We start from the raw sequence: 12,196 nt of genomic DNA, 5'->3' as shown, positions 1-12,196 counted from the left end.
GAGTAAGGTGTGATTTAACGTGATTGCCTCGAAAGAAAGAATATAACAGAAATAATGAGCCGCTGCCACGACACATACGCCCACCTCTGGTAATGGTAGCAGATAAAATACAGGTTGCCAGGCAACAACAGCTAGTTCTTTCAAGCAGATTTCTACAAACTAACTATGATGTTCTAAGTTAGCAAAAGATAGTTTAGCAAAATAGGGGGCAAAATGAGGTAACATAAATTTAAAGTTTCATCAAATTTTAATCAAAATTGTGAGCACTTGAGGGTCCACAACCTTGACATACCATACTTTTACATTATCTGCGTACAAGGACTGACCATAATTATCGCGTTATGGAGATATGTTCAAACAATTTTTTAAATCGGATAAAAATTTTGAGTTCTAGAGGGACCTTGGTATTGCCACTGTAGTCACAATACGATTCAGGGACTACGATACAATTCGTATCATGATTCATAACCAGGTCAATATTCACCAAGAAAACAACAGGATAAATGAATAATTGATATTTTTAGTCCTGCTGATGTTGAAGAAATAAAACTTTGTTATCACGATATTGATGTGGATCGAAATAAGGACCAAAACAATTTAACAGTGTTTGTGAACCTATGGATAATGTGGGACGGGGATAATTAAGAGTAACAGGTTACTTACTGAAGCCAGAAAAAAACATTGATTCAGCGTATCGCGAATCATGGGAAGGTGAATCGCAATACATCGATTCAACGATATATCCTGCCAGCACTAGAGGAACAACAAGCTAAAAACAAGATTTTTCGTACAATTAGGAGCCATAATTCCAGAAAGTTACAGTCTGATATGTGCCAATATTGAAAGGAACCGAGATCTTTGGGAGATAAACCTATATTTTAAGTTTCATCAAAATTGTGACCTGTAGAGTGTTCACAAACAAAATGTAAATGGACACACGGATGGACGGACGGATGGGGGCAGCATGATTTTTCGTACAATCAGCGGCCATAATCCAGGAAGTTACAGTCCGATATGCGCCAATATCGAAAGTAATCGAGATCTTAGGGATATAAACCTATATTTCTAGTTTTTTCAAAATCAGAAAAAATTGTGACCAGAAGAGTGTCCACAAACAAAATGTGGGCGTGTAATAATGTAGCCTCTATTGTGCTCTCAAGGTTTTCAGCACTCTGGAAACGAAAGTTATTTCTTTAATATAAGAAGGTTAGTAAACGATTAAAGCAGTTATTTTGTATTGACAACCATTCCAGACAAAATAAAAACAGCCTGATTTCATGAGAATGTAGCACATTACTGAGAATCAATGTTCATAAACTATTCATACCGTGGAGAAAAAAACCAAAGGTTCAATAATGTGAAAGACTGATAGGAATTACTAGTCAATATAATCTTTATCACTCTCTTTGTTGTTGATCTGTTCTTGTTGAAAAACTTGAATTACTTACCGGTACGTTATGTGTTATAAAATAAGGCTCTTTCTATGGATGTGATAATCAATAAGATGCCACCAAAGTACATGTAATGCTGATATATAGTCATGTTCCTGAAGCAACGACACCAAGTTTTTACAACAACTAGCCATTGCTAGATTAGTCTAAAATTCACAAACTTTGAGGAATGTTATCTCCCTTTACCACAAACATGTGAACAATAACGTTGTCCAATCAGAGGTTGTAATAGAAACACATAAAGAAATATATACATTTACAGCCGTTGAAGGTTTTCTGTTAGTTGAAAAAACAAATAAAAGCAACCTTACTAGCATAATGGAAGAAAAGAAAAGTAGATTAAAAAGGTTTGGACTAAGATTTGAAGTGTTTCATAGCATAATACCATAGTGGAACAGCTGAAGCTGAAGTGGTAAAGTTCCAGCAACCTTGACATTGAACCTTGAACTTTGAAACTCGGTTATTACAGGTAGATATTTCCGTTAGAAAGACCGAGACCAGGTATTCACGATATTTTCAGGGTCCTAAGACAATTGAAATTATTGATGAAAAATGTGAGGATTATGTGAAGGCCTTGATAAGCTGTATTAGTGAGCTCAAGACTTCTAATTACGATGACATACATTGTAGTAGGCCTACAGCCACAAGAAACAATTAGAAAACAAGAAGGCTGAGATTGAAAACCAAGATTACCAACAGGGATAAAATATCAAAATGGTTTGATTATAATTTAACAGGGCTGTAAGATGTTTAAAAGATATCTTCAACAAGTATGTACCCTTACAATGGTGGAGGTGTCAAATTGGCTGAGAAAGTTTTCTGGCCTGGTTCCCCGTGTCAGATGTGCTGATGGTCCTGTGTACACTTGGTGTTGGTGTGCACGTAAAAGAACCTATGACAGTTGGAATTTGAAATAAGATGGAAATGCAACTGTTTGGCAAACTTCCTCTCATAGCTCACTGTATAGTATATGCCCATCTTCCTTAGCTCTGTTGGTACAGAGTCTAGAAATAACTGTGTTGGGAGGAAGGACAGTATATATTGCTTTTGGAATATCAAGTCCACAGTTATGCCCTTCTGTTAATAAATTAAGTTAGAAACTTTCTGAAATTTTCATGGAATGTTTGCTTTAATGACTATATTGATTGATTTTAAAGACAGGTTGCCAGGCAACAAAACATATGCCCACAGCAACCAAATCGTCCAGGAAGTAGATAAGGGTTGTCTCATATTTATTCTTTTGTGGGTAACGGAAGCATCTATAATACATGTACACAGCTGATATCAATATAATACAAATCATACAACAAAGTGAAACAAGGGTCATAACTCCAGACGTTATCAATGGAAATTGTTGAAATTCCATTTGTCTTCTTCATTTTACTAATTTAAATCATTCATATAAATTTAATACAGATCAGATAACTATTTTCTTATGTATTTTTCTCCTGACACGTTGTTGAGGATTTACGCTATTTTTGTCATTTTTGTGCTATTTTTAACACTACACATACAGTTAGTTGAAGTTGACAACCAGCACTTTGGTTCTTATTGCTTTTATTCTGAAGATCGAATTAATCTCACTAAAACGGCTTTGTTCTAAAAAATACAATGGTGCTCAATGACGCATGGAAAATACAAGGGTGCTCAAAATTATGAATAACAGACCTTTTCTCATCAAGAGATTTTCACCATTAACTTTCATTGTTCTGCTATGAGACACAACACAACACTCAATATTAATTATAGTATCCTCTCTTCTATACTGACAGACATGATTATTCTCTCTTGAAAATCTAACCATCTAGAGCACAAGTTATCTAACAAGTTATCTAATTTTAAAAATTATAGACCATTATCAAACCTCAGCTTTATATGAATGTAGCACTGTGTAGCTCTGATACTCTTATATCTGTCTACTGTCCACAATGGAATAATAGGTCAAGCTAGTAAACTACCTTGTTAGTTGAAGATTAGATAAGTAGTAGTTATTAGTGCAATTTCCTCGGTGTATCGGTGAATATCAGGACAGTTTTGGTCGAGGGGCCCAGCCGAGGCGGCTCTCGACCAAAACTGTCCTGATATTCACCGATACACCGAGGAAAGGTGTTAATAAGTTACTTACGTCACATTTCTATCGAGTATTGTGAAGCAAAATGTGAAAAATAGTATTTATTATCGAGTCGTTTCAACCGAAAAGTGACAAATACTTTCTGCTCTTTCATTATTTATCCCTTTCTGAGCCTCACGTTACATTTCATGGTAGAATGATTTTGTTGTGGAGAGACGACCTGAGTAGTATTTACACGTGCGTCTTGCTATGATACTCTGAGCGTAAAACAATCACGTGTTTGTTTAGACCACATCGTCAAAACAACTTGTCTATGGCGTAGAGGAGAGAGAGGGAGAAATGGGGTTTAACGTCCACTCGACACAAACTAGGTCATTTTGGGACCAACACATGGTTTAATTTTATTTCCATAATTCGCTTGCGCGTAGGGGTCTTTAGCAGTGGGAGGAAACCGGAGGGCCCGGAGAAAACCCACGAGGTTGGACAGGTGACCCTACTCCTTGTCACGCCAGTCGACTCAATGACAGACTTTATGATACAGCGCGCACGTGCTAACCATTCAGCCATCCAACCCCCCTCTATGGCGTAGAGGACTGCAATATTATTAAATGTAGTGTAAAGGAAATGTGAAACGTGGGTCATTCCTGGTGAAAGTATGCATCAGCGGATGGTTCTTCCGTTGAAATTTATTTGTAATAAAGTTTATGACTTTTTTTTCATCCTGCTTATTTTCAATGCCTGTGAAGTGTCCAGCAAGAGAACTGCGCCTTCTATCATCACAATTAATTAAAATAATTATTCAATATTCTAATTTATATATTTTGCATATTAATATAAATCAAACCAAATTATGAAATAGATGCCAATTGATATGTATAATAATTGATTTTTGTAATATGTTGTTATGTTAATTTAATGTCATTGTATATGTTTTTGAACTGCCATGTAGTTCCCCCCATTTTGTTTTGTTACTATGATTTTGACTAGTTGTTTTATGTACATTATCCTTGTGCATTGTATAGAGCCATTGTTATCAATTGCGATCTGGGTCGGACTAAAGGTCTGCTACTTATTGCTTGATAGGTATCTATAACGGTATAAAAGTATCCATGTATCAGAAATGAACAGTACTCTTTCTGTACATTTCTGATACACGATACTTTTAAGCATGTATTGAAAATAAACAGGACAGTTTTATCAAAGGTTGCCAGGGGCAATGAGTAGAAGTGTGATGTTATAACCCAGTTTCCATCAAATCTATTCGAAACAATATCCCATCAACAAAAAAAAACAAATTAGAATCAACAAAATTAAAGTAGCTAAGTCTCTAAATCAATATCATCCGAAATCTTCGACATTGAAAACACAAATTATTTGTCAATTTAAATCAACACTGATGTTGTGATCTTGCGGGGAAAAGATGGGGTTCTGATATCCAATAATTAAGTCAAAATAAACATTTTACCGTTGGTACACGAATCGTGTACCATGGTGCAATTCAACGCCATTTTTAACAAGGGACTCGTAGAAAGAGGCTAGATATTCCACAAGTCATGTCAAACGGTGATGTCATATTCTTATCTGAAGAGCATGCGCAATAAATACTATCGGTATATAGAGTGGAATAACCAGACGCTAGAGATTGCCATTGGATTGAGACTTCTGGCGTATTTCGCCGAACATAACTGATTAGAAATTGCAGTAAAAACAGAAACGATTGAATGTAAATCAGTTTATATATATATATATACATTCACATTACATTATTATATACATTGTGACCCATTTGTGTCAATTTCTAGATCCAAAATATTAGCGATTTAGCTCCTTTAAATACAGAATGAATAAAAACTTCTTAAAATTAATTTAAATGCAGACAAAGCAGAATATTTACTTTTGGGCTCCAAGATCAATGTTAAAACCCTTGATTCAAATAAGAAGTTCTATCGATGGTAGACCATTTGTGATCAACCTTCTAGGTTGTAATTGTCACATTTAGGATATAGATGCCTGTAATTCTTTATTAATCAGACTTCCGAACCTAATCACCAAAATACTCAAACTCATAGATTTTATCACCGATTCTTCATCAACTACATTGGCTTGAATCAAATTCTAAGTGCTTATGGTAACTTACAAATATTTCAAACGTTTTGGTACCAGTGCATAGTGGTGGATAATGTACTATAAGTCTTCAATAATAAGTTAATGTCAATTATATGCAGGTCTCACAGTTTTACTTGTTTTGTGGGCTATACATTATGTATGAAACTTTAACAGCCACAAGCCATAAAAGAGTCTCAGAGACCATTTCCTCTTTAACAATCTGTAAGTAAGATTCTAATTTATATTTATGAAATAGAAGTTAATGGCTGAAGCTAATGAAGCCTCTTTAGCTGAGATTTATTTAAAGATATATGTTTCTGGTAAAGTAGCACTCGTAATCTGACTAATGTCAGTACTAAGCTGTCAGACTTCCATTCAATTTCCTTTGTCCCGATAATACTTCAATTATGGCAATGATGTACAGAACAATCCTGTAGCCACATTAAGTCTGTTTTAAATTTATGCAAATCATAAAGAGAACATAAAATGACCATATGAATATTGTTCCGTACGTACGTATTTAAATGAAGTGCTTGTTTTATGAGATGAGAAAGAAAAATCAACATAGTTTATTAACACAGGCCTGCCATCACCAAGACTGTCACTGTAGCCATATTCCTGTTTTCTTTTGATCAGAAGAAATTGGAGTAAGCCAACAATACAACTACAATAATAGGTTTCCGATTAAAACAACAAATAAATAGGGGTGAGATTGTCATCAACACGCTAATATGAAGACCAATATAAATAATTAGGAACAAAGGGGTATCAAGTAATATAATCATATAAATTTAGTTCATCAATGTTTGTATAATTGGTCAATTGAACATACAATTAGAAAATGGAGGAAGAATATTTATAGTCAGCCTGTGGTAGTTTTTTTTGTTTTTTAAAATTCGGGCAAGATGGTTCAAGACAAAATATTGCTATATAGCCCCATCCTGTATTAGCTGCATGCATCTCATGCAATGTACTCTTTTCATAATGATCCACGTTTTGTATAAAACTTCCACAACTGTTTAGCATAGATGTATAATTTCTAATCACAGGGTAATTTAGAACAAAACCACAATAGTCCAGTAATCTATCTTTTGTTTATTATAACTTTTAAGAGAATAACTTCTGTTAATCTCACCAATTAATAATAAATTATTTAACACCTCCATCACAATTTTCAAAATAAGAAATGTTCTATAAAAAAATCGTAATTTCAAAAAGACCCGAAAATTATTTTGAATGAATTGTATTCTGCCATACTTCCGATAGATTGTCCTGTGCAGCCTTTCCCGACAAATTGTACACACTTTGAAAAAATCAACAGCTAAGATATCATCTATTCTAATCAACTTAATGAACATTTTCTCCACAATATTACGATGTTATAATCGATTTGATAAATAGTCAATTTTTACCTACGCATTGAATACAACCTCATAAAGTGCATAAGATAAAACCTGATGTTTTATGTAAAATCCTTTTTACAGATAAACATATACAAGACATTGGATTGAATAAAATCTTTAGAGACCGATCAGTAATTAAATCTATACCAGATACCATTCCTAAAATTTCACCAACAGTCGTATACAAATTTTTACCTCCAATTCGTAATAAAATATTTAACTACCATGAAACTATTGAAAACCTTAACATACAAAAATTTATTGACAATTAGATAATACAACATGTCAATGCGCCAACTCTAGCTCCTTTTAAACATAAGTTTCATGACTATGCACTGACAGGAAACTTTGATATTGTTGAAAATAAAAATCTTAAAAACCTTTTCTGCTTTGGACCACAATTTTGAGAACAACCAAGTAAAACTAATTTCAAAAAGTTACATAATAATCTTCAATTTCAAATCAGAAAATGTATAGTAGCTTGGTCTGATAAATTTCGTGCACCTCTAGAATCTTTTGTTGGAGAATGAAAAAACACGTTTTTTGATCTCTTGTCAAAGAGAATCAAGTATATAAAACAAATCATAAGGCTAGCAACAATATTGCTTTTACCTGTAAAAAATATATCCTAACAATATTCTTACCGAAGTTGGACTTTGACCCAATACCCAAAATGTCACTTATAAATGCATTACGGATTTAACTAAACTGGATATTTAACATAACAGATATACTTTCAATAGGAGTATTGATATTAAAGATAATGTTAAAATAGATGCACTACCTTACATTTATTCTAAACCTAAATTCCATAAAAACACAGTAAAATCCAGGTACATAATATCCTCCAGCAACTGCCAAACAAAACCAAAGGGCTTAAACTATGCCAAACCCAACATACCATTTGGTGCAGAACACTTCGCAGTTATACTGGCATTAATAGTTTTTTTCATAATAGACACAATCAAAAACTTAATGCAAATAGAATAAAAACGTTTGATTTTTCTACTTTTTATACTATGCTTCAACATGCAGATCTTAAAGATAATACCATTTGGTGCAGAACACTTCGCAGTTATACTGGCATTAATAGTTTTTTTTCATAATAGACACAATCAAAAACTTAATGCAAAAAGAATAAAAACGTTTGATTTTTCTACTTTTTATACTATGCTTCAAAATGCAGATCTTAAAGATAATTTGGATTGGTTTGTAGATAAAGCCTTTAATGGAGCTTTCGGGAATGGCAGAAATTTGATGGCCATTTACTCAGAAGATGCTAAATGTATTACAAAACGTCGCAATGCTGACACTGTAGTTTCAAAACCTTATACATTTTCTCATTGACAATGCCATATTTGAAGTTGGGGATCAGATAATGGTTCATTCCCATATCGCCGACTCACCGAGTTTTAGGGGAAAAATTTTGGTCGACGTTATGGGAATGAGTGGCCAAGAACAATAGACTCAAGCTGAAGGATAAACCTCATTAAGCAGATAATTTTGGGAGCATTTATTTTTTAATTTATAATACATAACATAACACAATTTTAAATTTTTGCACGCAGTCCAACATAGTCCAAAAATTCTAATAAATTCAGTCTTCCTTGTTCATATCTATAACATCGTTACGCACTCTAAGAAGTGCGGTTTCAGTGCTATGCCCCTCTCGATAAGCAGACTGGAATTTACCGAGCAGTGAGTTTCGAGTGAGATAATCTATTATTTGAGATAAAATGATCTTTTCAAGCAATTTTGCTAAAAATGAAATATTTGACACTGGTCTATAACTTTTGAGTACATTACGGTCAAGACTTGTTTTTTTAATCAGAGGTCTTACAATGGCCTCCTTACAATCATCCGGAAAAATACCAGAGGAGAGCACATCATTTATAATAATCGTCAAAGCTGGTGCTATTTCATCCAGACACTCTTTTAGTAGTTTTGTAGGAATTGGGTCCAGAGTATATGACTTATACTTCATTCGATACACCACTGATATTACATCATCAACATTCAATGGCTCAAAAGCAGAGAAATTACACTGGGGTGGGACATTAATGTCAGTGTAAGGGGGGGGGGGGAGTCAACAAACTTTTCACGAATTTCAATAATTGTTTTGACAAAAGAGTCAATAAAGGTCTGTGTTAAAAATCAATTACAATGAACTATATTAATAATGACTGATCCCTGCCCTAAACGCTTTGAATCCGTTTTAAACCAATCAAAGGGTACCACGGTCCGAGAATTGCGTGAAATCTACTGAAATTTACTGAAAACTAAAATTAAAATACAAAATAAAATATGGTCAATGATGGAGGTAGACTGCGTCTTTTAAAACATTCAAAACATAATAGGCATCAACAAAAAAAAATTTTTTTTGGGGGGGGGGGCTATTTGTAAAACGAACATTGTAATGACCTTGACCTTCCTTCATCGACGCTCACTTGGTCCAAAACCGCACACAGAGGACTAGGCTCCGGGATACCTATTTAGGGTGTTTTCTGGTATTTAGGATGTTTTCCGGTATTTAGTGTTTTTCCGGTGTTTTCCGGTATTCAGTACAAAATGGTGTTTTCCGGTTGTTTTCCTGTGTTTTCTGGTAGTTTTCTGGTGTTTTCCGGTATATAGCATTGCCGAAAAACTGATTACAAAGTAGCTTAAAGTTTAAACTATCCTTCCGATACATTGATGACATAACACCTATCAATGATAAAGTGACTTTGAACAAATATAAAAGTGAAATATATTCCCCAGAACTTATATAAAATAAAGAAAATTCTGGCACTATAAATGCATCTGTTCTTGACCTGGATATTAAAATAATTAACAATAAATTTAATGTCGGTATTTTCGACGAAACGGACAAATTTGGCTTTGAAGTAGTAAAATACCCGTCAATCTTTAGTAACATACCAAATACCACGCTGTATAGTGTTTTCTATTCACAAGCATTACGATTTTTGACAATATGTAACGATAAAGAACTATTTCTTTCCAGAATAAAATCTCTTTATTTTAAATGCACTGCCAAAGGCAGTACACAATTACGAATATAAAAAGAAATTTCGAAACTTCCATTTCTTTAACATACCAAGTTTGACATTTCTTATAAGTATATTACTGACTACATATTGGATAATGATCCAATTTAATATTTATTTAAAATTTTCTGTAGTTTCCTAATCCTATCTGGATTATCGCCCTTATTTTATGCCTTTATATAAATACACTTACATAGTACGATTTCTTCAACATACATGTTTTGCATTTCTTGTAGGGGTTTACGTATTATATTTTGTGCAATTGCATAACTTAATAATTCTGATTAGTTTCTAAATTGATAGTTTATTAACCTTTTGGCGTTAATTTATTTGGATTATCTCACTTTTTATTGTGGTTTTTATCACATTTTTCAAACTTTTACGTCATTAGAAATAAGAAACCTACCACCTTTACAGCATGTCATTCAGTCAGCAGAAGGCTGTCTTTCAAGACAGTTTACATTTTCTCATTTGCTTCTTTGTATTCAGTTTTGTTTGTTTTTTACTCTGTTTTTGTGGTAAATGGAACATAACCTAACTATATTCAATATACCTCGATTTTATTGAATACTAAAAATGTTTCTCACTTAACTTAGAACTTGGTTTTTAGACTACCTGTGTTTTTATAGATTTCACCAATATGGTTACTTGTATAGGTAAGGGGGGGTTGGATGGCTGAATGGTTAGCGTGCACGCGCTGTATCATAAAGTCTGTCATTGAGTCGACTGGCGTGGTTTCGAATCCCCGGTTGTACGTGACAAGGAGTAGGGTCGCCTGTCCAACCTCGTGGGTTTTCTCCGGGTCCTCCGGTTTCCTCCCACTGCTAAAGACCCCTACAGGCAAGCGAATTATTGAAATAAAATTAAACCATATGTTAGTCCCGAAATGACCTAGTTTGTGTTGAGTGGACGTTAAACCCCATTTCTCTCTCTCTCTCTGTATAGGTAATTTTTACTCCAATATGTTTATATTCATATTTCTTGTAACATATAGCAGATCATAACTCATGCTGGAATTACACAATGGTTTCACTGGGTTATATATTTCTGATTGTTTTTAAATTTGAGTGATGTCTGTATCACTACAGGCCCGGACTGTACAGCACAGTGAACACTTACGGCTAGCCCCCAGATCCATTCATTTATTTTGATATAATTGTTTGTTTGTGATTTCTGCGTATTGTGTCTTGTCCATATATTTGTTTTTGTGTAAATTGTGTGTAGTGCAGTCCCCCTGCACTTACTATTAGAGGTTGGGAGATTAAGACTATTGATTGGATAATAAAGTTTAGTTTGTAGCGTTATTAGATCAGCCACCATGTCAATTCACAGCAACTAATCTGCCTGTCACGTCACTCGACAATCAAATGGATATAAGGGTGTTAATGAAAAATTGAAAAGTGTTTGAGAGGATCTAACACATCAACGGTCAAATATGATATAAATTTAAAGAGACTGATGTGCTCATAATAAACACTTTCATATATAGTTATAGATTTATATGACAAATATTTGGTTTTAAAGAGCAGCAGTCTATTTCATAATGAAAAATATTAAAGAAAAAATATATCTCCAAAATATTTGTTCAAAATATTGGGCATTTCTTTCATATTATTATAATATTTTCAATAAATTAAATATTGAAAATGGGTGGGTGAAAATGCCACTATCAAAAAAAATCTAAATGCTTTGAAGGCAGATGGAGCTTTCTTTGATTGGCATTTAGTAATTGAACATATTGTAACAGTGTAAATCCTCGATAATAACTAAAGACTGGAACTATCCTTGAGACTATTTATTACCGGAAAACATTTAACATCATATACGGAGAACAGCACGTCCGACAAGCAGAGTAACTGTCCTGGAAACGGGATGAAACCTAGAATGCTATATAAATGTACAAATCGGTATTTATAATAAAATAGTATCTAAGGAATTAACAATATACACCAACTATACTAATAACAATTAAAAAGGTAAGATTAAAATATAAAAGAGATTGCAATAAAATAAAACAATAAGGTAGTAATTAAACTCATTAATGTGTCAGCTGTCAACGATCAGTCATTAGATAAGTAGCTTAACGTCTAATTAACAACGCAGGATTAATAGAAACATAAG

The 12,196-nt window shown here is 33.6% G+C and overlaps 1 protein-coding gene across 1 annotated transcript in view; it reads right to left on the bottom strand.

The window, feature by feature from the left end:
- The window catches only part of LOC126832520 (potassium voltage-gated channel subfamily H member 8), a 109,726-nt gene that overhangs the window by 67,663 nt on the left and 29,867 nt on the right, over positions 1–12,196 (bottom strand). The gene's annotated exons all lie outside the window — the stretch shown is intronic.

Source organism: Patella vulgata, chromosome 9 (assembly GCF_932274485.2).
Source record: "Patella vulgata chromosome 9, xgPatVulg1.2, whole genome shotgun sequence".
NCBI classification, from domain to species: domain Eukaryota; kingdom Metazoa; phylum Mollusca; class Gastropoda; family Patellidae; genus Patella; species Patella vulgata.
This window is presented reverse-complemented; position numbering and strand designations above follow the sequence as displayed.